The sequence below is a fragment of the Protopterus annectens genome, chromosome 1.part0, assembly GCF_019279795.1.
Source record: "Protopterus annectens isolate FY-2018-M chromosome 1.part0, PAN1.0, whole genome shotgun sequence".
Classification (NCBI taxonomy): Eukaryota; Metazoa; Chordata; order Ceratodontiformes; family Protopteridae; genus Protopterus; species Protopterus annectens.
Window position 1 is genome coordinate 440,958,292 of NC_056725.1, and position 27,680 is coordinate 440,985,971.

Sequence of the window (27,680 nt, forward strand, 5' to 3'; positions counted from 1 at the left end):
AAAGGAAGTTTTTAAACAATCTATGTGAGTTGACAGAGCACAGATTCATGAAATCTGATAATGGTGTGTGTGTGTGTGTGTGGGGGGGGGGGGGGGTAGTTATAATGAACCAAGTGGACTATGCAGGAAAAATGCTAGACCTTTTGAATGACCAGAATACTTATGAGATAGCTACACTTACTGAGATCAATAGGGCATATACAAAAATTGATTGGTTTCTTTATAACCTATTGAACTAAGGAGTTATAGATAAGAAAGAATATGCATTTCTGACCATTAAGACACTGGTGATTCCTGTTATTTTTGGTATACCAAACATCCACAAGGATTCAAACAACCCCCTTTGCATCCTATAGTTGCAGCAAGGAATTTGAAGACAGAGCCTATAGCAGCATACATAGATTTGCACTGTAAGAAAATTATAAGGTACAAAAACAGATTCTTAGGGACCCTTGGCATTGTCTAGAGGTTCTGAGGGACTTGTGTATAAAAGAGGCTTTCATGTTTGTTACAATTGATGTCATTCATATGTTTTTGGTCATTCCACATAGTGAAGGAATTGAGTTATTTACTGATGCTTTACTGAATATTGAAGGCATACACAATGTGAAAAAGAAATTTGTTGATGGAGCTGATGGAAGTGATTCTGAAAAATAATTGCCTGTATTTTGAGGGGGAATATTTTCATCAGACCACTGGAGTGGCAATGGGATTTAGGTGTGCCCCCGTATATGCAAATCTTGTTCTGTCAGAATTGGAGGAAAGGTATGTTTTTCCATCCACATTTATGGGAAAAGTGATGGCATGGTATATGTACGTTAATGATATACTATTGCTTTGGAAAAGTACAGAGGAAGAAATTATCAGGTTTGTTGAATATTTGAACAATACCACTGCATTTCTGAGATTCATGTGGAAAACAAATGTAGAGACAATTGATTTTTTGGACATTTGTTTGTACAAGAATAATGAAAGTTCAATAGAGCCCACTATATATATAGGAAAGAAACGTATTCAAATGACCTGCTTCATTACACCAGTTGTCACCCTCCACACCAGAAGTGGTGTGATTAAGGGGCAAATGGGCCAGATCTCTAGATTAATTAGTGACAATGTTATTGTCAGTCAAGAAATGTACAAATTAATATGGATGTTCAAAGAATGGGGATACCCGACTAGAATTTTAGTCAAAGTTAGAAATGAAGTCTTGAAAAAGAGAACAGAGACATTTATTCTTATTCTTTTGACCCCAAAAGGAACATCCCTAAATGTTAAAAATGTAGTGGAAAATGAAAGAAAGTTAATAATTCCATATAACCATGAGAAAGAGAATTTTAGAGAAATGCTGAACAGATACTGGGACTTGTTTTTTGATGAGAGTTTGAAACCAGTTTTCGATGGACCCCCGAAAATTACTTACAGTAGGAGGTGTAACCTAAAAGGGTTTCTTGAAAAGACTACAGTTACAAAGAGTCAAAACTATCATTCTAAGATGACAAAATGTAACATGTAGAGTATGTAAGTACATAAATGAAGGACCATTTATGTATTTATTTATTTAATTTATTTATTTACATTTGTTGACCAGGAGTGTCCGACTGGACATAGGTCCATTTTCAGCAGAGGCCCAGGGAGAAAAGCTCCACAGTTAAAATAAACAGACAGTAGTTACATTGGATTACATAGCAATTAACAATTTGATTAATATAGCAATTAATTACAAACATATTTACAGATGAAGAACATAGTACATCAGTAGACAACTAGAATATTTATCTGCAACATACATAACAGACATTAACAAATGTTACAATAAGAAGTTCCTGCTGTATAATAAGTACTAGGCTTATGAGCATCTGAGCTTGCTATAATCAAGGTAGTTAGTGGGGTGGAAAGAAAGGTAGTGGTTGGATGGGGTGGGTGATATTAGAGTGGGAGTTGCAAGGGCATAGCCAGCATGTTTTTAGGTGCGCTTTTAGTAAAGTTTTGAAGTGGGTGCATGATGGTATGGAGGTAATTGTGGGTGGGAGGGAGTTCCATAATTTGGCTATGGTGCAAGAGAATAGTGTTTCACCAGCAGAGTTATTGGCTTTAATGATCTGCAAGTGATTTCTGTTGCTGGATCTTAGTGGTCTAACCATATGTAGTGGTTGAGGGATAAGGCCAAAGCATTTCATGCCCAGGACATTGTAACTGTAATACCAACTTAGTTGTTTTCATTGCAACATGCACCTCATGTTCGGCTTTCTAGGTAGGTAAGACTACAAGAAAGTAAAAGGAAAGAGTAGCCGAACATATTAGGGACATAAAAAAAACAAGAAGACCGAAAATGCCTTATATATGCACAGTTTAGGTTGTGAAAACTTTAGGAAATTTACATTTTTTATTATTGACAATGTCATTTCTTCTCAGAGAGGAGGTGATGTAACAATTAATGTTGAGAGACTAGAGTTGGAATGGCAGCTTAGACAAAATGCTACTACTAAGCCAAGCATTAATGACAGTTGCACTGTGACTAGTGTTTTGAAATTAAAGTCACTGTAGCTATGAATTGCATAAAGGTTTTCTATTGTATATATTTTAACAGATATTGTTTAATATATACTACTAGCAGCTCTCCATTGTTTATTTTTTTGTTTTTTATTTACATATTTTAATATTTTAAGAGTTCTAAAGGATTTTTGCATGTGATTTTTAATTTTCATGTTGAATTGAGAAATCATGTGATTTGTTAGTATTTAAATGGGCTGACTGATGGAAGTAATACACTCTGAGGAAGCCCAAGATGTCATTGGGTGAAAGCGCTTAGTGTTTAATTAAGGCCTGGACTGTTATATTGGCTGGCAGTGGCATTTTTTGTTATTTTTATTTGTTTTATACGTATTTATACACTCTCTCAGTGTTTTTACTTGTTTTGGTACTGAGAACCTGTTATTTGTAGTGTTTTTGTGTGAGAATTTTGCCCCCAAAAGCATTGAATAACTGCATTTCTCCCATGCTGTGTCAATTTGCTTAAGTAGTAGGTGGTATCTAGGAATCATGAGATAATTGCTAAATTTTCTCAGAATGGCATTTCAACCACGATGGCTATAGAGATGGTTTGAATGTGCAAATTCATGTTTCCTGGTACTTACTAAGGTGGGGCAAAGGGTGAAATACTACATATGAGGTTTGGAGTTGTTTACTAGAGGTTCTATCCATCTTGCAGTGAAGGCAGTGCTGGTCTCACCACAGTTACATGCAGCTAGGAATCAGTGATCCTTATCTCCGTCTGTCACCAGAAGCAAAAAGTAGCAATAATCTTAAGTTGCTTTCTGAGAAGTGGAATTAACCCAGATATAGCTGAGTTCATTACACTTGCTATAGTATTCTGTTGGTATGTACCTTGGCTATAACATACAGCAGATGGACACAGCTGGCAGACAAGCTGCACAAAGGACTGAAAAGGTTCTCACCAAAACTGCAGTCAGACAACTCAGTGATGTCTCACACACACTGCCCAATTTGAGATGAGAATGAATCAATGCCCTTCTGCTCCCTCTCTTAACAGAAGCAAAGCAATAGCATTAATCCCAAGATGGATCATAAGAAGCAATTTTCAGATTTTCAGTGACTGGTAATCAAAAGGAAGACTAGTAAATAGTATCCCTCTTATCCTTCTCTCACCAGGAGCAAGACAGAAGAACTTACCTCAAGCTGATTCATGAGAAACAACTCTTAGGCTCTACAGTAATTGATGGTCAAGTCAAGATATTACCGATTTTAAAAGTAGGATGGAATAAAGAGATTAATACTCAAAATAGTGTCATATGAATTAAGTGATTGGGATTATATGAAACAAAGGCTAACTTAGGATTTAAGAGTCTAAAGGGATGGACTTTCCAGTTTAATTGCAGTGCTCAGTAGAAAGAGTAGATGAGAAAGGAATGGGAAGATCTACCAAACTCAAATTTATAGTGGGGCAGCAGCTTAAAAGTCATCAAGTTTATAAGCACAACAGGGACTGGGCAGGTGGGTGAGGAATTTCTTCTGACTGATGCTATCCAAGAACTGTTGAAACTCCAAGAATATTTAAGGTAAAACAAAATTTAAAATAAAACAAACTTCTATGGTTTAAGAAGAAAATAATAAAAAAGTAAAATAAAATAAAATAAAACAAGAAATAATGAAAGTATCTAAAGTTTAAATGATGAAATCCAGTCCAAAATTCAAATCAGTCACACACTAATAGTCTCACAGCACTTGCTGCTAATTAAAATGCAAGTAAATGGGCATGCAGCTAAATAAGAAAATTGATAGTTTCTCCCACTAATTAACTAGATTTAATTCATCTTCAGTCAGTGAATGGAACATTTGTTTTTTTTTTCTAACTGACCCTACTCAACAACTTTTAAAACCCCAGGAAAAGAACTTTACAGTAAAATTAAAAAAAAAAAAACTGTAGTACAATAACAGGAAAAATGGAAGTATTCAAGCCTTAATTGAGGAAGCCCAAACAAAAATAAATAAATACAGTCACACACCAGTGGGTTAATTTCTTTCCAGGTTGGAGTCCCTTCCACTTTTCTTGTTTTTCTTATATCCAGGGAGCCAGAAAAACACAGAAGGCAGAGCACAAAAGAAAAACTGTATCAGTAAGATATCTGGTAAATTACTATTCACATCCCCACGGTCTCCAAATATTCGTCCATAGATTGACAAACCTCAGCCTTGTATTATCCATGTACCAGTCTAATTTTTTTTCTCTAATGTCTACATGTTTCTAAGTTTTACTCATTAGGCCTTCATTAATGGCACCTTCTGTACTATCCCTACCCTGGTTACAGTCCCTCCTACTTCATTGTAAAATAGTCTAGATATGCTCATTACTGTGGTTCAACCCTTTGTTTCTCCGAATGGGTTTTTTCTCTAAACTCTTACTATACTCTCTTTGCCCATGGAAGAGTCACATGAAGGCACCTTGTTGCTTTACCATACCCACAGCACAGGATGGTTGTCATTTCTTCAAGTTCATTAATAGTGGCCACCTTATCTAGACCATGTGCCTCATCTGGAGCATCTGCATTCCTCTGGTTACCACTACTTTCACTGTTCTCCTCTGTAAATGTCAGCTTCTAGGATTATCCTGACTCATCTGCTATACTCTTCTCTTATCTCATCACATTAGAAATGTATGGCTTATTCATAAAATATAAAAGAGAAGTGCCTTCGCCTCCAAGTGACTAGTTATGTTGTGAGAGAGAGTAACTTAGCCACCACTCCAGCTTGCCTTAAATTCTACATCATGGGATTATAAAGCATCCCTTGCTAGTACACTTCTCTATACCTGTCTTCTGCCATTCTCACCCTGAAGCTTGCCAGTAGAACAAAGTAGGTTTGTCCCACTTTCAAGAACAGAAACCACACTGAATAATGAGAACAGAGTTTAAATGCAAGTTGTCTTGCCTTCCTCAACTTCTCGCCTGCTCTTGCATTCACTTTCCTATACCATTCTGAGCATATAAAACATCTGTCTAGTCAGGCATAACTTTAAAATACTTCCTTGAAACTTCCTTGAAATGGCATTGTATTCCCTGAAATATTCCCAGTAACTGCAAGTTATCCTAGAGAGAACAGTGCATTGCAACTTGATATTTGGCACTTCTTTTATAGAACTCTCCCCTATATCCAGTACATCTCAGCTTCTCAGCCCTTGAAACTGCTTTACTGGATGGTATTTGTACTGACATCCTTGTTTGCACAGGGAAGTCCATCTCTCTCATTCTTCGCTATCGTCATAGTCTCATTAACTCTGGCCATCTAAGCTGTTAAGATGTCCATATTTTCTAAATGAGATCCCATTATTTCTACATATTTTCCAGGTTTTGTGATACCAGAGGTGTCATACCTATCAACCTATTAGCACAAGCATTTTGCACAAACCCAAAAATAATGGGGGAACAAAGTCCCACTGTCAGTGGTTGATTTTAAATATTGCTTTATTAAACTAATAAAGTTTATGGAAAAATAGGTTTGGAATAAGCATGCATTTTCTGAAAGATGTGACGTCTGTATCTCAACTGTCTACCTGTCATTATTTGGTAACTACAGTCCTCGATGAGTTACCAAAATATTATAATATTTTATGAGGAGCAGATCAAAAATATGAAGCAAAAATCTGAACATTCTCAAAAAATTGTGGATAGTTGAGTGATATGCTGCGGGTTATCTAAAAACCGATAACCCATGCCCTGATTTCACATGCCATGCAGCCTAAAGCATTTGCTCTTCCTATCATGGAACTTCTATCCTTGAGACCAAATTTGCCTGGCTCCACATATATGCCCACCATAAATTTTGATTATGCAAATGCATTGTTTAGGCACACAGGTTTGGATGTGTGCTTGCACAGGAAGTGTAGATAAGATGGTTTTATCTCAAGCATGAACTTGGGAATAACATCCTAGATAGCCACTTATGAAGGAAATTTTCTTCAGTCATCCAATAGAAGACCTGAGGAAACGTACTTCTGCCTTCATAGAGGTCCTCTACAAAACTTTTCTACTACTTAGAGTTCCTCCTCTGCTGCAGTCAACCAAGTCTAGCAGAAGAAAATGCATCTTTAATGTAAAAAAAAAACCCTTTAATTATGAGATCATTTGCCCACTCTGGTGATAATAAAGGCATTAAGGGTAATGTCCTTCATCAGCCTAACTTCAGTCCTGAAATTGGTTTGGTACTGTCAATGAGGTTGTTTTGTGAACTTTTTCTACCTTGGAGAGCCATCACATGAGATCTGTGTATTCCTAATATAGCTACCTTTAGACACATTCTAGAGCTCACATTTCCTCCCACAGAAAATGCTGAAGTGATGGTTCTATTTGTTTCAGTGAGGTCTTTTGGACCAGCCCATAATGTACTGCTTAGAGTGGCAATAGAGGCTGTGTTGTTGGAGGAAGAATGATGGAACATTAGTTCTGATCTTCCAGGTTACAAGGGATATACAAATGCCATATATGTCTGCAGTGCAGTAGATTCAGCTAAGACATATGGTACATTTAGTTCTGGACATTTGTCTTGCAAAGGATCATGCACTTGTCCCCAGTTGATAGCTGGTATGAGTCACTGGATATGATGGATGCCTTTTATTACATCAGTATATGGTGTTCACAGTGCAGGTCCTACTAGTCTTTTCCGGGAAGGCATCAGTTCCATTAAAAATGCATATCCAGCTGGACTTTCTTGACTGTCAAGATCTGTTACCAAAGATTTAACTACTGTGACAACCATCCCTGCCCTGGAAAGGGGATCAGGAATTCAGGGATTTGGTTGCTAGGAATCACGAGGTAATGCATGTGGGGGTAGGGAGGGTCCTGACATGATTATATGGTGACTTTTAAGTTGAATGTCTGCCATTATCTTTATGGTGCAATGGACTGTGATGTGTCTATGGTTTCAGGGCCATCATGTGTTCATGGACCTTATGTTAAAATCAGAACCCCACTACTAAATACTACAGTAGTGTGTTATTTCCATGCATTTCATGGTGGATCTCCCCTTTCTCTATGAGAAACAACAGCAGATCTTGACTGTATATGCATTGCTTGTCCACTGAGAAGTTCACATGTGTTCTCATACAAGGAACAGAATGCAGATCCTACAGGACAGTGAATTTTATGTCAGCCATTTAGAGTTTATAGTTGTACTCCTGGAGGTCTTGGAGAAACTGTTTTTTCTGGGGCCTTTCCTTATCTGCTTAGACAACCAATCTTTCATGTGGCATCTAAGTAAGCAAAGAGCATTTGCAACATAGACCAACATAGAAATTCATCAATACCACAAGTGTTATCTAAAGTAGGTTCATGAGTTTAGTATGCAAAAGCAGTTGCTCATTTTCTTTCATTTTGGATCAGATGGATTGCAGTTCTTAAGAAGATAGTTTCTAAATAGCTTGACAACTGCATTGTTTCACACTATCAAGCAGCTTACTGCCATTTCTAAATTTACAGTCAAAGCTTACTTAATAAGTGGAGCCACTACCTTCACTCTTTGGTCTGGAGTTTAGGCTAGTGGCTATACAGTCTGTATTGTCATATGTAGACCATGCAGCAATCCTAGGTTCAATTACCACAGCCTCCATTTATCTATTGTGTGACTCTATGAAGGTATCTTAATCAGATATTGTTCCTTGGTTACACTTTGAAAGGGATAGCATATCTAGTGGCTTTTCCTATTTAAAAATATGTTTTTTTTTCAAAAATGTCTCTGTTGTAGACATTTTTGCTGTAGTCACTGAAGCCTTGCTATATACATAAATATTGTTTCAACAATGACTTGGTTAGTCTAGCTTTATTTGTGAACTGAGTTTTCCAGCAATCTGAACTTAGCCCTTGAGAAGTCCTCTGACTTTTTCTGCCCTTGTTTATTGCCAAAATAATGACCTATCAAGGAATATAGGTGCTGACTGAGGTTTCTTTTGGGGGATAAACTTTTGGCTAGGCTTGTAAGGGCCCCAGAGCCATTAGCCTAGTAACCTCCTATGATCTTATGATCCTATGAATACCTCTGATGTTAAGAAATGCATTCTTACTTTATCAAGGTACTTCCTTTTAATCCAGCTGGAAATGACAAGTACTTCTTGTGACAAAAGGAGATACTGCCAGCCCAGCTATCTGGAGTTTTGTAAATAATTATATGTAATTTGTGAATATTAACATGATTTATTTAGAAGTGTAACAAAAGGGAGATACTTCCAATACAGCTGTCTGGAATTTTGTAAATGGTTATGTGTCATTTGTGAATATCAACATGATTCATATGCCCATACTATAAATGCATTAGAACTGTATGTTATCTATATATCAAACTCTGGTATAGAAGTGTGTGTTGAAAGGCTTTGTAAAATACTGAGCTAAAAGATGTATCCACAGTGTACCCAACTAGAAAAGAACAGAAATGTATATACACTATTGTAACTGTGTAAATGCATATATTTTACAGTGGAAACTGGAACATAGAAGGTTAACTTGCAAAACTTCAGAAAAATAGTTGAAATTAAATTATTTTATAACTGCACCATAAAAGATGGTTTCAATCCAGCAAGGAGATATGATGTCTAAAACTAGGTAGCCTTCTGCATTGTCTTGTAAGTGTTTTATTGTTTTATGTCTTCCAGTAGTTGCAAAGATCTAAGGGCTATGTATTTTTCACAGGTAGATACCTAAAGGCTGGCTGTTTCTAGCAATGGTGGTTTAGCTTGGGAACTAAAGTCAGATGATAAGAAGTGATGTCATCCTGCAAGCTAACCCAGCAGTAATATTTGATATATTTAAGAACTCTCTGACAGAAGTAGTGCATTCTCTATTTTGTCTTTGACCTGACAAGAACATTCACACACCACATCTGCCTGCTTGTTGTTCTGTAAGTAAGTTAACTAGGGTACAGTAACTTCTCTTAGATTCAGACATGAATATAGTGACGTATAGCTTAGATGTTTTTCTTTATTTATTTGAGACTGTCCTGCAATGTTGTTTAAGTATTTCCTGTGATTTTGAACTCTGAAGTAATTGTGTTTATTTACTATTTTCTTGTTCTTTTATTATTTATTATTAAATATATTTAAACATTTCATTGTGGCTGATATCTGTGAAACATATTTAAGCTCTGAGAGTATTTGCATATTTATTTAGTGACACTGTGTGGCCACTCCTAATAGCCTTTTTATTGGTCAAACTACCATTTGGATTACTATTAACATGACACAGTAAGTTTGGGCACCCTTTGCTAAAGGCCTTAAAGTAGCTGATAAAGAGTGGCTGGTGGCAGTCTGAACTACCTTATAGTCTGGGCAAAAGGGACGCATAGCTAGTAAACCTGTGTCAGCCTTTCCCAGGTGTGTATGTTTGTGTATAAATCAAATCTCAAAGAGTGTTTGTGTGTCAGCTACTTGGGCAGGGACACAAAGCACTGGTTAGACAGAGAGTGTGATGGAGGTCTTGGCTTGGCCACACAGCTGAGATCTCAACTCTATAGCTGTGACAGTGGGGAGTCTTACTGGGGATCTGGAGAAAGAGGGAGAAGCCAGCACCAGACTGGCTGTGGTCTTTGTGTGCTCTTAAGGGAAATTGCACTTTACTATGCATGTACTTGTCATCCTCCTAGTGTGTACATCCCCCCACTGTTGCCAGTGGTGAAGACTGAGGATCCTTGATTACTGGGCCAGTGCTGGGGTATCACACTTCTATTAGCAGCTCCACTTGTATTTACTTATAAATTAGACAGATATGTATTCTTCTGTGACTTGTTTTGCAATTGTCATCAAATCTGCATTATTTCATCATTCAGTGCATGATGACAACCACTGACAAGGTCAGCATGTGTGGTCTGAACATATCTGCACTTATGTAAACCACTGGCTTACATAATGATGTATGTTAGCCAGGTGTGTGCTTCCCTCCAAATATGGTATTTGCTGAAAAAAAAATGTTGAATTAAAATTGGTGGAAAATATCTTCAGTCAAGACCCCATCAAGGGGGGGACTTCTCAAAGATCAACTAATGCTGTTAGAATACATCCTTTATTTAAATGTTTTTAGATATAGCAAGCAGTGCCATAATGTTGGGTTAACCAATTAATGAAGATGGGAAGTGTTAGAGTCTCCGGAAAGTAAAATTTAAGACTTAATAAAGGAGTATGCTGGTATTGGACAGCTAAACAGATTAAATACTTCTATGGTTGTTAGTTATTGCTTTATCCAGTTAGGTTAGCTGTGTAATTTTGTGATGACCAATAGTTTTATTTTTAAGTGTATTTAAATGCTGATTTATGAAAATTGTTTTATCTGATGAAGTTCATTATAGCAATGGATAAAAGCACTTATGTGATTTATTTTTTAGGTCTGTTCTATGGATTTTCTACTATTCTTAAGAACTGCTGTTAAAGTTTGTATCATATCACCTCATTTTCAATGCCATGTTTTTTTTTTTCCTTATTTTGGTTCTTACATTACTAGTGATGATTATACATACTGTGGAATATAACAATAGCTTCATTAAAATCTTGTGTCAGGAAAATCCATTGTTCAAATCAACAAGCAGTTGTTGGTATTGTTCTGCAATAAACTGTCACATTAAAGTAAAGTTTTTTTTTTTATTCTATTTCAGATGTATTTTACCCCAGTTTATTCTCTCTTCACAGCCTGACGAGATGATATGTGCCATTTATGTGCATTAGGCATGCTACCAAAGTAAATGACATTTGCCACCAGGTGGTCTGAACTTTAATTTAATAAAGGCTGAGAAAACAACTAGATTCCCAGAGTGTTAGGCAATGCTTATGGCACAAGAAGGTTAAAGCATACAAATCTGATGAGATGTTTTATGATCTAGCCCATTTAATCTACCTGCCCATTGCTCTGAGAATACCTAGGACTCAGAATTATTTGACTGGACTTATATCGACTTACAGAGTAATGGAACTTGTGGCTCACGAACTAGAGATCATTATTTGATATTACTTGATTTTACTTCATTGTGAATCCCATCGTAAATTTTATGTCTAGTAAAGATAGGTATTTAACACTGCAAAAATGCATTGACTTGTGGTTTCTCATAACTGCAAACATTCTACAAATCATGAGTCAAAATCTGTACATACAGTATAATGTGCATTTTTGTTTTGAAACAAGCACTAACAGTGGAATATCATGCAGTATTACTTTTTATTGTTTTGAGCTGTATTCCCGAACACACTACAGATTTGTGTGTTGTTTTAGTTTGTTATAGCTGTTCAGACATCTCAGGCTATTACAAGCATAACAAGCCCTTTCTGTACACTTGAGTATGCATAGGCATGAGTCTTAAATTTTACTTAAGATGTTTTCTTGCAGATATCAAGAAATAATGCCTCTGACACGTGAATAACAAGCACTGAGTATAAACAAATGCTTCTGTATAAAGTAAACAAACACAAGTGACATAATGTAATGGTATTATTATCAGTCTATCTAGTCATGATTTCATCACATTTATATGCATTTATTCATTTGCTATCTAGAGAAGTAGGCTGGTCCGTAGACCTTCGGCCTGATCCAGTCGACAACTGCAACAGGAAGACTGCACAAATAAACCAGTATGTCTGAGAAAATGGGCAGAAATCATACTGCACAGAGAAAATTTAAGCAGGCATGAACAAAACATGAAAAGTCTACCCACATGACAGCTAGACGTCAGGATTGAATTCCAGACCTCAGAGGCAGAGATTTTACCAATAAGCCACCATAACTTGCAACTCTTAATCTTTCCTTGTACAAGCATACAACGTATTCTAGCTTCTCAGAACAAATAGGTCATTGATAAATAATCCTTATGAATGTCAAGTCATTTTCTAGTATCTGTTCCTTACACTTTTCCAAAAGATGATCTACCTAAGGTGTTAGCTGTATGTATTAATTTTCTAAGTTTAAACTCTAATTGCAGATACTTTTGCAAAACAGTAATATTTTTTGAAGACTTTTGGTGCATTGTTTAACAACTTCTTAAGTATAGTTTGAAGTACCTTATGGTCTAACACCATGGTGGCTATTTTACCATAGGTGTAATCATGAAAATTTTGACAGGTCAAAAACATGGCTGATGTCTTCTTTTCTATTTGATCATAGGATGATTGAGCATTAGCCGACTCCACTTAATCCACAAATATTGTTTTCCCTTCCTCCAATATCACTGTAGCAAGGTACTGTTGACTATCATCTACCTGTAATCTATGTGTAGAATAGCACATTGCAACTAATCATAGAATTTAAGAATCGGCATCTTGGCGACAAGCTATTAAAGCATTTCTCAGTGTTCCTATTGCTACATTGTCAAAAATGTGATAACTCATACTTTGGTATCAACCTGAGTGATGCTGTTTCATCTGACAAGTTAGGGATGAACTTGGTGTTTGCACCACACCATGCGAATGTATATGAGATTATTTATCATGACACTTTTTCATATTCACTATTACTTTGATATTAACAGAATCATGCCTGCAATAACTCATACTTTGGTAACAACCTGAGTAATGCTGTTTCATCTGACAAGTTAGGGATGAACTTGGTGTTTGCACCACACCATGGAAATGTATATGAGATTATTTATCATGACACTTTTTCATATTCAGAATTACTTTGATATTAACAGAATCATGCATGCGATTATCTAAAATAAAGTTAAATAAACTAGGAATAAACCTTTTGTCACCTGCTAGTTTGCTAACTGGATCACAGATAGGATATAGATAATCAAAATTGGGGAGGTTACTTCCACAAAAAGACAAGTTACCAGTTGTTTCCAAAGGTTCTGTGCTGGGTTCACTCCTCTTTGGCATCTACTTTTCTGAAGTAAAAGCGAATACCAATGGGCTCTGGCTGACTAAGTGTGAAAATGATTGTAAGCTTGTAACAGTCATTGAATCCCAAATGACTTAGCCATCCTGTAGGAAGGTTTATCTGAAATAAATAAATAACTGGTGTTAAAATCACGGTCTGAAACTAATGCTAAAAAATGCATTATTGCATCCCTTGGGAAGTCATCTACTCCATGGAACTCCCACATTGACAATACTCCACTAAGAGCTGACCCAGTTGTATGGGACTTGAGAGCTTGTGTTGACAGTGGCCTAACATTTGGCCAACATTTGTCTATTGTAGTTAGAAAGTCCTTCTATAGTGGGCAACTTATAAACAAAAAGATTGTTTCTAGATCTAGAACTGTCACTGTTCACCTTTACTCAGCCTTCATTAAACCAGTCATTGAATGTAATGCCCCCTTTGGCATATATCTGTCCAGACACATTCAAAAAATGGAACACCTACAGAGATACCATACTAAAAGGATGCAAGGCCTAAACATAATGTCCTACATGGATTGATTCAAAGCTGTCACTATACTCAGTATCCTACAGACTGCTCAGATGTGACCTATGTCTGGTATACAAGGCATACTCCAACCCGTTAATGATGGATTTACCTCACATCAACAAGTCAGATGGCAACAGAAATACTCAATATGAGGATTTGAACCTCTTCTGCAACATTAACAGAATGGTTTGGAGTGACAACTATATTTTGCAGATGATACTGCTGCCATGGAAAAGACACCTAATCCAGTAAAACAAAGTTTAACCCTTCCCATTTTCAAATGCAACTTAGATCTATGGAAGAGAAACAAAACATTTACCCCAGGGCTGCCCCCTGTACTACCAATGGAGAGAGGTAGCTCCTAAGTGCTTTATCCCATGCATGTGCCCCCTCAAGTTATGTATGGCATGATCCCAGTTATTCTTTTAGGAGTAATGTATAATTATCGACCATGGGATGGGTAAGATCAATCTATAAATGAATGAGATAGGTTATTTTGAGTATGAAAAGGGAAATTGGCTAGGCATAAAATGGCCAGCAAGGGCAGCTAGACTAGTACTTACATATGAACCTATGAACCTATAAAATCAATATACACCCCCCCCACACACACACACACACACACATATATATCTCATGTGCTTGATAAAGGTTGCACAGATCTGACATTTCTTCAAGTTTAAGCTTCATTATCTTAATTTGTCTAGCAGCTTTACCAGTCACAAGTCATGCTTCTGCATGATGGATCACCAGAATAGATTATCAATTAAATTGTAGCAACAGGTAGCACACCTGTCTTTGGTGTTGGAAGACCTGCTGAAGGTAGGTTTTACTCTCACTCCTGATGATTGGGCTGCTGATAAAGTGATACAGCATTACTGGGTTCTGCACTCCTGCATATGCCATTCTTTGGATGAGATGATAAACAAAGGGGGTGCAGCTTCAGCTGGTGGTAGCTCAGGTGGATATAAAAGATCCTGTGTCACCTATCAAAAATAGTAGCAGAGGTTCCCAGATCCCCTTGCCAAATGTCTCCTACTAGTATGTATACCACCTTGGGTCTATCCCAAAAATAGTTAACTAGCTTAGTGTAGCTAATGTGGTCAACAATGGCAAAATAAATAAGTAAATACTCCATCAATCCATTTTATCACTTCAGCTATAGTTTAATGGTACACTTCTGTAACTAAAAAGATTCCAGATGGCAACCTTAAATATTTGTACCTTCCCAGAGGTGCACTGAATGTACACAACAATGAATCAACTTTCTGTAGACTAAATTGTTAAAACCCTTGGTTAGCATCAGGAAGAAATAAGAACTTGGCAAGATGCACAGTTGCAATGCATTCTTCAATCATTTGAAATGGATATTATCCCCATTTGATCCATCTGCTTAAATCTTGAGTATCTATATATTTTTCACAATTTGCTCAGCTTTTTGAAGATTTATTCACTTTGGCTGCTATCGCTCCCATAACTTCTGCTTCCCCGTGCTTCAGTTCTTGCTCACTTCCACCTCTGAGCATAACTGGAACTTTTCTCATTGCACAAATTTCTGTACCTCCTCACAGACTTAAAACAAATCAGAATATCATTGCAAAATATCATTAGTACTATGCAACACACATTTATCACTTTAAGAATTATATTCCTGAGTATGTAGTGAATCACTGAATGAGACAAATTATACTTAAACATCAAGCTTTTCACCTTTGGCCTCTACAGCAACTAAATGACCTTCACAAACAGGGTTACCTTTCTGTGGTGCTGCAGAAATGCAGGTACTGTCTTTGAGACTGTGCTTTGCAAGTATGGACACAGTCTTACTCCAGAGTATCATCCATATCTCTCAACCTTTTAGCAGAAGAAATCCAGGCACAGCCCAAAATAATGGGGAGACAGAGGGTCAAATAGGGACAGATTTTAAATATTCCCCTTTTGAACGTAGAAAGTTAGTTGATTAATAAGATTTATGTTAGCATGCATCTTCTGAAGGATATAAAGTCTGAAACTCAAATGTATGTCATTATTTAGTGACTTCAGTCCTCAGTGATTTGCCAGAAAGGCACATTTTATCAGAAACAGACCAAAAATATTAGGCAAAAATCTGGATATTCTGTAAAAATCTGGACTGTTGAAAGCTATGGTATTATCGGGTTTACTGTTCTGACCAATACTGCTGTAATTTGCACTAGTCAGTTACTCACTTTACAACTGCACAGCATGATGCATTGTAATCATATCAAGTTTCTTATAACTATAGTGATTAACAATTTTTCATTAATTTAACTGCTTTTCCAAAGACCCTACATGGAGGCAATTAGTATTCACACAGACATACTCATATCATAACCAAACAAAATCTGTTCTGCAGACTAGTCTCTTCCTTGAATCTATCTGCAGAATGCATGGAGACTTGTTGTACAAGACAGATGTAATGCCTTAAATCTAGGTTAAGGCAGTATACTGCTCTCAACAGCTCCTTCAAGCTTTAAAACAGCAATTACGTGCTTTGATTTATCAGCTTTTATAACCAGAAATCAGGTTGACTTCTCCTTACACTACGGATTGAATCCATCATATGCAACTTAACAGTGCCCACAAACATTTCTATATTTTTCTGTTTTCACCTGTAATGCATGCAAATCTCTCTACAAATTTTTTTTTCAGTGTTTAAAGACTTTTCTAACATGGTTGCAATTTCTAAAAAAAGCCTACATATTCAATAAATAGTTTTGCATTATGCTTTCTCATGTCTATAGCCACAATGTGTATGCTGGGTGTGGTTCCTTATTTTTGTTTTATTACTAGACACACATTGGATGATGTCGCTAGCCTTTCTGTTTCTATTTTTATTAGTTTTAGTACTTACTTGCTTTTATATGTTTGAAAGCTCACGCAATACACACATCAAGCTTTTTCTCCGGCATGAAGTCAGTTTCCCTTAGTAATCACACACTGACTTGATCATTTTTGATTCTACACCAGATTCTGTTGCTTCTCAATAAGTCATACACACTGCCAAAATAACAGTCATGTGTGCTATGTTTTAACTCATTGCATAGTCAGGAAATGATCTCTGAAGCCCTTGATTTATAGTAACAAATAAAAGCCTTTCAAATAAAATGACCTCACAAAATAAACACATAAATTTAACTGATTTGTTGTAAGCACTTTCATCCCTATTTAGGAACTTCATCAGATAAATCACATAGTAAAATCAAATTAATTATATGTTATTACTAAGAGCTACGTGATATTCACAAACCAATAATGTTACATGACTAATGCTTCAATCCCTTTCTACTTAGAAACACTTTAAAATTTTCTTTGTCATTCAAATTGAGAAGACAGCACGCTTCTAACTTCAGCTGACATACATATTCATTCCAATCAAGATCATTCTTAACATCATTTCTAATATTAAACTCTTTTACTTGATCAGCAGTGGTAAACATAAGTTTATCTCTGCTGGCATGACCATAAAGCCTCCCCCTTTAACATTGATTTCATCATTTTGCTCCTCCCAAAGGCAGAGACCACCAGCCTATCCATTCCTCTGGGTCACAAGAATCAGTTGTTGAAAGTGGTACTGTCATTCACTGGAAGAGGAAGGAGTTTTTGTTTATGCTGCTATCTGCCACACCTGGTAATTTGCCTGCAACAGAGTCAGCTGCTTTCAGGAGAGCCATATGTACTGCAACATATGCTAAAATCTCCAAGCCGTGTGCCACATCACTGTGCAGCATTTGCACACTAGTCTCCTTGCTGTGGGAGATACACCTGAACTCCTACTGATATGCTGCACACTGAGTCCCCACACCTGCATCAGAATGTATGAAATGGTATTTATCACTCACTACTGTAGTTTACCAGTGTCTAGCATCTGTGTTGCTAGTTGAGTATGTGGCATTTGGAGCACATTCAGGGCTTTATTCCTCTACAACAGCAATTCAGACCAATACATTTATTTTATATTCAGAAATCTCACCCTACCTCTAACTGATTCAACTGCATCCACAGCACAGTGCTACCTGTCCCAGTAGATTCAGTTTTAGAGGCCATTACGTCTGCCACAAGGGCTACGATCTCTTTCTGTTAAGAGTGCATAATCAGCATTCTGCAAGTATAGTGTGGCATGTAGGAGAAATGTCAACTTTATGACAAAAGTTGGTATAGAGTCTTATCAACCCACCTGTTTTCTTTTTCCAGTATTCTAACAGAGAGGAATATCTTTTCTGTTGTATAGGTTTTCCCAAACTAATAAGATTCTTCATGGATATAACCAAGTCTTTATATAAAGATGAGCAACCGTTGAATTCTTTTGACAAGAAAGGACAAGTCCAGCATGGGTAAGAAAACTTGATACTGAACTTTATTTTCAGTCGGTTAGTCACTTGTGCTGAGTTTTGCCCCATTAAACATGAAAAGCCTTTTATTTGTAGCACCTAAGGCTAATTTTACTAAATCTATTACTGCCTCTATTGCCTCTTGTGATACTGCCACTAGTGATGGCAGTTGCATCTTAGTCTTTTATTGAATCATCACAAGTTAGTACAAAACAAACATTAATTCCTGGTACAGATTAAGGTTTTTCTATTCTCTATGGTATGTTTCTGTCTTATTGTAGTCACTAACTGAGCCTTTTCTTATCACCTTTAGGAGTTATGTATTTGCTGTAGTGACTGATTTGTAAGAAGCAGGTCGTTCACCTGCAACATAGCCCTCCCTCCATCTCCTAAGTTTAATGGGTCTGATATGAAAGGACCCAGTAGGAGAAGCTCATATGTAAACACTGACTGTAAACTGGCCAGTCAGACTCATCAGAAAACAAACCTCTCAAAACTTCAAGTGACATAAGGAAAAAAAGCATTTTTTTTCAGGAAGAAAGTACTAATGTCCCTTACAATATGTGGGATGAATTCCCTCTTTTTACTATACTAACTCCACAGTCAAACAACCACACAGAACAGAGAAACAACCTTCAAGGGTGAAATAATGGCTCAATCAGCTGTGATCTCATAGTAAAGCCAATCAGTTTATAAACATTCCTGGATTCATGAATATGGAGGTTTGGCGTCAGGAAAGTTGCATTTAGTGAGTTACCCTTCATTGTACGGCTGGTCTTCCAGTCTTGACTCTCTTCTTTTTCTCTCCTGTACCCCCCCCCCAGTTAAGTATGCTGGCAAAAAGAAATGCAGAGTATAGCCTATGTAGTACAGGATGGGAAGAGGATAGCTCCTTCCAGGCTGAGAAAAGTTTCAATTTCTGAGTTGTCTGAATGGCTGTGACCTGAGTCTTGTTGGGTACAGATGTAGGATCTTCTTCTCACAGATCTGTAAGTATGGTAAATATATAACTTTTATTTTTTCACACTCAGTCTTATCCTACCCTGAGAGCACACCCATGGTTATTCTTAGAACTCACTTTTGTCCCAGACATTCTATTTCTCCTTGTTGAGACTGCATCTGATGGGGAAATCTCTTTGCTTCTGATCTTTCAGGATGGTATGGTTTTCTGGTTTCCCAGTGGAGGCTCCCATTTTGTCTTTTGGTACAGCTTGTCTGATCATCTTTTGAATCAAAGTTATAGATTGTCATTTTCTGTCATCCATGAGCAGTCTTTTATGACACATTCCTCCTAGGAATTATTAATTGCTTTTATATAAGATCTGCTGCTAATTACCTTAGGTTTTAATGTGTGAGCCCTCATTTAGCCACAGAGCATAAATCACTTTTTTCAATTTATAAAACTCACAATGTCCTGTATTACCAAAACATTCTGTTGTCAAATACTTATTTAAACTTAACACAAAATACATATTTCATCAACAGTTTACCTTTACATGTGCGTATTGCACACGGGCGACCGACAATTGTCAAAAGACAGTTTGCAAGGTTTGCAAACATCGAATGGAAGAAGGTTTGAATGTGCAATGAGCAAATGCACAGTGAAATTCGCTCATTGCACATTCGACGTTCTGGAGCAGATTGCACTATAGTGGGGAGTTGGAAATGGTTCCTTTCCCCACTGTAGTGCGATCTCGGAGTTAGAATAATAAAGTAGGGGGGTGTGGGGGGTGCAGACCCCCACATGGGGGGGTGCAGGGGGACTTGCCCCCCCCTGCATTACACTTTATCTAATTTTGTTGTCAACATTTATGTTCGAAACTCAGCGAATCGGCTGTTCGATTTGCTGCTTTTTGAACATTAACAACAGTCGCTGTTTCCAGTTTTGTTTTTTTGATGCGAATATATGAATACTCGCACAAGTGTGATTCGAGATTATAAAGGTAAACCTTCATCAACAAAGACTGGAAAAGCAAATGCCATTATCTTGCACTATTTATTACCCTGAATCACATTCCTTAAAATAAGTGTTGATAGTCCTTACCTCTTAACTCTTAAGTCTCCTTGTTTTACTTTGCAATTCCAAACTCAGTATTTCTACTGGTCAATATCCCCCTCCCCAAATTACATGCTAATTCCAATTTGCTGTTCAGGTATATATTGCACTGCCAGACTGCTGTTGGCTATCAGTTCAGTATGCTTATATATTACATCACCTTGCTGTTTGTACAAGTATATGTTACTAGTGAAAACCAAATCCCAGCAGCCAGCAGAAGCAAGTCTTGTAGAAAGAATTAAGTACTTGAAAATCCACAAGTTAAAAAATGCAATTTATTCTGACAGAAAATATGTAAGCGCTTTCACGGTTCTAAGAAGACCGCTTCATCACACAGTTACATTGTTTCAAACAAAGCCCTTTTGAATTCTACACAGTACATCACATGACCTTCAGTGTGCTTGCACCTTAAAGGGATATGTCCCTTAGCATATCACTCATGATGTTAAAGCAGTATTTAATATTATATAAAAAACATTTCTTAATAAACACATTATTCCTATAAAAATGACTCAAATAATGAAATTAATACATTAATACTAACAATAATAAATATGATGTAATAAAAATTAAATCAAAATAAACAACTGCCTCCAAATAAACATATTAGCAGCAGCCTGTGATGTTCATAAAGCAACATCTACAGTTGCAGTAATTCCATATCTAAGAAATATATACATAAGGTATATCAAAGTGCTGCGCCACTTAGCAGATATTGATAAAATATATAGAACATATATTTAAAAAACATATATTTAGTGGACCCCTAGTGCCTCAGTCTTCATTCCTTCAGCACAGGTTTAAGAGGTATATTATATTGAGACCAATAGCTTGATGGGCACCCAACCTTAAAATCCACTCTAATTCAGCCACCTCAGTACGGTTTGTTATATCACCACCACGCATATCATCATGTATAACATGTAAGACTTGAAACAAAAAAGTGTGATTTCCATCTGTCTGTAAAGTGTGTTTGGCCAAAGCACTATATTCATAGCCTTTGCGAGTACAATAAGTATGATCTCTAATCCGTTCTATGAGACTTCTGTTAGTTTTCCCTATGTAAAATTTAAAACACCTACAAGAGTGGGCCAAATAAACAACATTCCTGGTGGAGCAACTGGCACTAGCCCTAATGCTCCATAGGTGACATGTTTCAAGGTGCCGAAAATATCTGGACTCATCAATAAATTGACAAAAATTGCAATGATTACACTTTGTTGTACCACTAGTTCCCAAAATAGATGGAACTTTTCCCCTCTGATGACACAATCTTTGTTTTAAATTCCTCATATTGCTGTACACAAATCTTGGACCTCTTTCCAAGAATTCTGAGACCCTAGTGTCTGTCTCCAAAATATGCCAATTGTTGATGATAACATTTCTCATATCATTCACCCCCTTCAACATATGGTAGCACTATGGGTGGACACATATTTCTTTGATCCACATGTTTTTTGATTATGGAAATATTTTCTGAAATATAGGGTCAACCCTCCCCTCCCTTTCACTACAAACATTGCGACAGGCCACTTCAAGTTCTACTTCTTTATAGTCCCTAGAGATAAATTTAGTTTTAAGCTCATATAAACCTCTATCCAAGTTATGATCTTCACTTGTCAACCTTGATGTTTTAAGTGCTTGTCCAGTGACTATGTTACCAAAAATATGTTTGGGATGCATACTGTCCTTATGTAAATAAGATGGTCTATAACATTTCTTTCTGTGCATGCTGGTACTAATACTTCCTTCAACCTCCCTAATGTGTACATCCAATTAACTGATTTCTAGTGGGGAACATGTCATGGAAAATTTCAAAAATGTACTGCTGTTATTGAGATGACAAACAGCATCCTCAAGGCTTTTCTTGTCACCCTTCCATGCAACAAACAAGTCATCGACAAAACGTCGATATATGATGATATTTTCATTCCATTTCCCAATCACATTCAAATGTTCCCATTCAGACATGACCAGGTTCGCATATGAATTGGCACAACTTTTGCCCATAGCTACACCTGATCTGTGCCAGTAACAATCACCTTGAAACAAAAAGATGTTATGCTCTAACACTAGTTCAAGTAGCAAGCACAGAAGATCACAAAACACACTGGTAAACAAGCCACTTCTTTGCATGGCATTTTTGGCCATCGCAATACCTGTTTTATTTGGAATGCAGGTAAATAATGACACTACATCCAATGTAACCAAGTAGTCAACATCATTTGCCAATCTATTATTAAAAATGACAAACAAGTCCCTCAAGAAATGTTCTGTGTCCTTGAGGATGACCTCACTTAGTGTTAGCACTTTTTTAAGTTGTTTATCCAAAAAGATGGACATCGTCTCAGTAAGCCAGCCCCTCCTGCTACAATAGGTCTAAACTCAGGTCTGGTGGGATTCTTGTGTATTTTTGGCAACCCGTTAATACTGGGTACCACTGGAGACTCAATTATAAAATATTCAAGAAGATCTTTATCTATTATGCCAAGCCTATAACATTCAGTGAGACAATTATCATTTTAATGTTTCATGACATCAGCAGTACTAATATCAACTTTTGTATAAACATTTGTATCAGAGAGCATAGCTGACATATTAATAGTATAATATTCACAGTCAAGTATAACAATAGGACCCCCCTTGTCAGCCGGTCGGATATTGATGGAGGGATTCATAGCCAGTTGATCCATAGCTTTCCATTCCTCACTAGTTAAATTGTCATGTTCACTCTTGTTAGATTTGTTGACAAATTGCTAGAATTGTTTATCACATACCGCTAAAAACACATTAAAAGCTGATGGAAAAATTGGTGTATAAACCCTAGGTTTACGAAAAACCAAAATGTCATCAGTTACATTATCAGCTATTAAGTCTGAGTTCTTAAAAAGGCCCCGTAGGGCTAAATTATGCAGACAAAGATGTAAATTTAACATACAACTCACTTGTTCAACCCACATGGCAGGAATCAATGATAAGCCTTTGGACAGTACAGAACACTCATCCTTGGACAACTTATACTAGGAAATGTTCCATACTAAGTCATGGACTCCAAACACCACATTTTCTTTAGGGAGCGATTGTGTTGGCCAATTGGTGGATCTTTCCACTTCTGGCCCTTCAATTCATCTTGACCAAATGAATTCCTCCTTCCCATTCGAAATGGAGGTGGAAGCCCTGGAAAATCCTGTTGGTGCTGATCCACTATGATTTTTCTATGCACCCCTGGATCTGGATCTAAAGGTAGATCCACCGCCGATGAATTGGTTACAGTTTCTAGTTCCAGTGACAGTGTAGAATATACCGATACATGTGGAGGCGGTGAAATCACGTCCCCTGATGATATCTCGGTGACCTCTAAGTCTAGATTATTTCTTGCATTATTGATTACCTCACCATTAGCGGGGTTCAAGCCTTGATTCAAGGCAGATGCTGGTATCAATCCAGACGACAATTCACTATGTTCACTGGTCATCATATTCTTGTTATTAGCACCATCCCTCTGTGGACTCTGTTGCCTACTAGCCAATTTTGGCCTAGGCCATGCAAATACATGTTGGTTTGTGAAGTCGGTAATGTCACAAACTAATTTTTTTCTTTTATATCCAACAGTCGCCTCTCATAACTATCCACCTTCTCAATAATTTCATTTAGAAATATTTCATTGTCAGCAGTTCCTATGCATGTATCTAACTCATGCTGTTGCTTAAATTTTATTTTAAATTTTACGTAGGAAGACTAACAGAAGTCTCAAAGAATGGATTAGAGATCATACTTATTGCACTCGCAAAGGCTATGAATATAGTACTTTGGCCAAACACACTTTACAAACAGATGAAAATCACACTTTTTTGTTTCAAGTCTTACATGTTATACATGATGATATGCGTGGTGGTGATATAACAAACCGTACTGAGGTGGCTGAATTAGAGTGGATTTTAAGGTTGGGTGCCCATCAAGCTATGGGTCTGAATGATAATGTATCCCTTAAACCCGTGCTGAAGGCATGGAGACTGAGGCACTAGGGGTCCACTAAATATATGTTTCTTAAATATATGTTCTATATATTTTATCAATATCTGAAGTGGAACAGCACTTTGATATACCTTATGCATATATTTCTTAGATATGGAATTGCTGCAACTGGAGATGTTGCTTTATGAACATCACAGGCTGCTGCTAATATGTTTATTTGGAGGCAGTTGTTTATTTTGTTTTAATTTTTTTATTACATCATGGGCAGGATTCACGAAGGCTTGCACGGAGTGTAAGAGACGTGCAACACTCCATATATCCAGGAACAGTCCTAAACTCCATGTAAGAGACCAGCTAAAACGTCTCTTACATGGACTGGGCATGGACATGCTAAATACCTCACTTGCAGCCAAAAGGTATGCAAATGAGGTATATTAGCGATCCACGAAGCAGAAACCTGTCAGTGTAAGAGACGTTTTAGCTGCAGAAATGTACTCAGTTGGCAACTGAGTACGTTTCTGCAAATTCCACAATGGAGCCATGTCAGCTCCAAAAAAAGGGTGCATATGACTCAGGCAGCATGCCAATGGCCAAATATGTGGCCATTGGCAATATAACCTGATGCCAAAATATTAAAAATATAATTTTTTTTTTCGGCGATCACCGATGTTTAAACCCAGTTCAGCCCCGCGCAAACGGGCTGCGCTGTATAAAATCATAAAAAAGAAGGTTATAAACCCACAAATGTGGGTTTCATGCAATACATGGAATGACAATGCAGGGACCAGCAAACCAAAAACAACATGGCCACCGTGTAGTGGTTGCTAAGGGGGGATGCTGAGTCTAAGACATGTAACTAAGCATTAGTAGGCAATCTCATGTAAATGAGGGTTAGGATACTGAATCTCACAGTCACATAGCAAATGAGCACAGTCTGAGTAGTGTAAGAGATACATAAGGGGGAGAAATAGAGTAGGAGATAGGTGACATCACAGGGGGGAATGGTAGAAAGAAATGCAGTTCATTGGAGGTCAGTGTAACATGACAGATGACAGACACAGATCAGGGAAAGAGGAGTGCCACAAGATAAGTGTGGAAAAGTCAAGAAATGGAAGGTGTACACTGTTACTTACACTAAAGTTTCTTGCTGGGCATGCATGTGCACGTGTGCACGCCATGAAGCGCGAATAGGGCAGTGTGCGCGCGTGTAAGGCAGACTGAGCATGTGGAAGCATGTTGGGAGATGTTTAACACTGTTTGTGTGGGTGTGCGCACGTGTAGGGCAGGCTGAGTATGTTGGAGGCTGTTGGCAGACGTGTAACAGTGTTTGCACGTGTGTACCAGCGTTTTAACCCGAATAAGTAGATTCTGAACCATGTAAGCACGTGTGCGTGCGTGTAAGCCACTGTGAGCATGTTTCTGATGGTATGCACGTTGCTCCCCCCTGAGGAAACAGAGAGGAAAAAGGAAGCAACAGAATTAATAGGAAGCTAGCAGGGTTAACTGCTGAAGCTAGCAGGTGAAAACAATTAGAAGTAGGCAATTACACAGGCAGAATAGTAGCCCAGCCCAGCACTTAAAACTCTGCAAACAGTAGTGCAGGATGTTTCTCTTAAGAGACACTGCAAGACAGGAGTAAGCTAATAGAAGTGAAAACTGAAAAAGCTTCACTCAGAGCAGAAATGTTAGGGGCTGCCATAGCTGTCATAATGAGACATAGGCGACTTGCTGAGGGTGGTGACAATGCAGATGGTGCCAGACAACCCAAAGTGAGGAGACGGAGAAGAGTGTACAGGCCCAGGGTCACCTACAATGGGTTACATGAGCTGGAGATAGTAGAGCACTATAGAGTGGACAGACAGCTCCTGCAGCAAATATTTGAGCTGTGCAGGCCACACCTCACACACAGAACCAACAGAGGGGAACCCATCCCAGTGGAAACCAAGGTATGTGTTGGCCTAAGAATACTAGCAACAGGTACCTTCCAGAGACCAACTGGTGATATGATGGGGATATCACAGGCATCAGCCTCCAGGGTACTACACCAGTTCCTGGATGCCATGTCAGCACATGTCGGTGATCATGTATATTTCCTCAATGCCCGTGAGGTATTGGTCAGCAATATGCGTCTCTTCCAGCAAATAGCGGAATACCCTGAGGTAGTGGATGCAATAGACTGCACGCACATACGCATCAAAGCACCAGCTGGTGAGCGGGGTAGGGCCTACATTAACCGCAAGGGCTTCCCCTCCATCAACTGCCAGGTTGTGTGTGATGCCCAGGGCATAATAATGAATGTGTGTGCTGGCTGCCCTGGGAGTTACCACGATTCCCACATCTGGCATTTGACGCAGCTGTACCAGACATTTGCCAATGGGGACATCCCACACGGACACCTAGTGGGGGATGCAGGTTATGCACTGGAGCCGTGGCTGATGACACCCATCAGAAACGCACACACACCTGAACAGGAACACCATAATGAGGCACATGCACAAACACGTAATGTTATAGAGCGTGTGTTTGGGCTGCTCAAGTCACGGTTCCGGTGTCTGGACACATCTGGTGGAGCCTTGCAGTACACACCAACTACATGTACCCAAATTGTCATGGTATGTGCTATGCTACATAATATGATCTTGCGAAAACAGCTGCAGCAGGACCAGCATAGGGCTGGGCCAAGCAGCCCCCCACCATTGCCAAGGCCATCACAGGCAGAGCGTGACTCGGAGGAGGAACAACCTGAGCCTGCCCCAGTAGGCAGAAGGAGGCATGCCCAGTATGCCCTGGCCTTGGCAAAGAGGCAACCCATAGCACATACACTGGCTCAGTAGGAACCCTGGGAATGATGCCCCCTCTGACTCACTCAAATAATAACATGGATGCCTAAAATGACATGACCTGCTCACAAACATGTACAGGGAAGTGTAATATGTGCATCCGACAGAGGCAGCCCTGCAGCACCACCTGAGGCATGAATGCCATGTGTTAAGTAATGTAACACCATGTACTATATGCACACATGAGCACCCTGACTAACATCCACCCTCACCAAGCATGAAGCCACAAAATGACGCTGGGATGATCAAGTGCAATAACTGGCTGAAGTAATGCAGTTAGTCAAAGGGGATCCAATGTGTTTCAGGCTGGGGGTGGCATGCACCTATCATGCCATGCCCCATGGATACTGGCAAAAGCTGTCAGTACCCACAGCATGCCCTGAATAGGTAAGTCTCAAAACACAAACCCACCTTCATAGGTTCTACAAGAGATAGGAACCTAGATGTAATGCTACCCAATGACAGATGTCTAAACAGCAAGATGTGTGCAGTGTAAACGCACACAGTATGGAGAATGTAGATACCAGTCCTGTAATAGAGAACTGGGTCAAGGCTCACATCAGCACCCTAACACTAC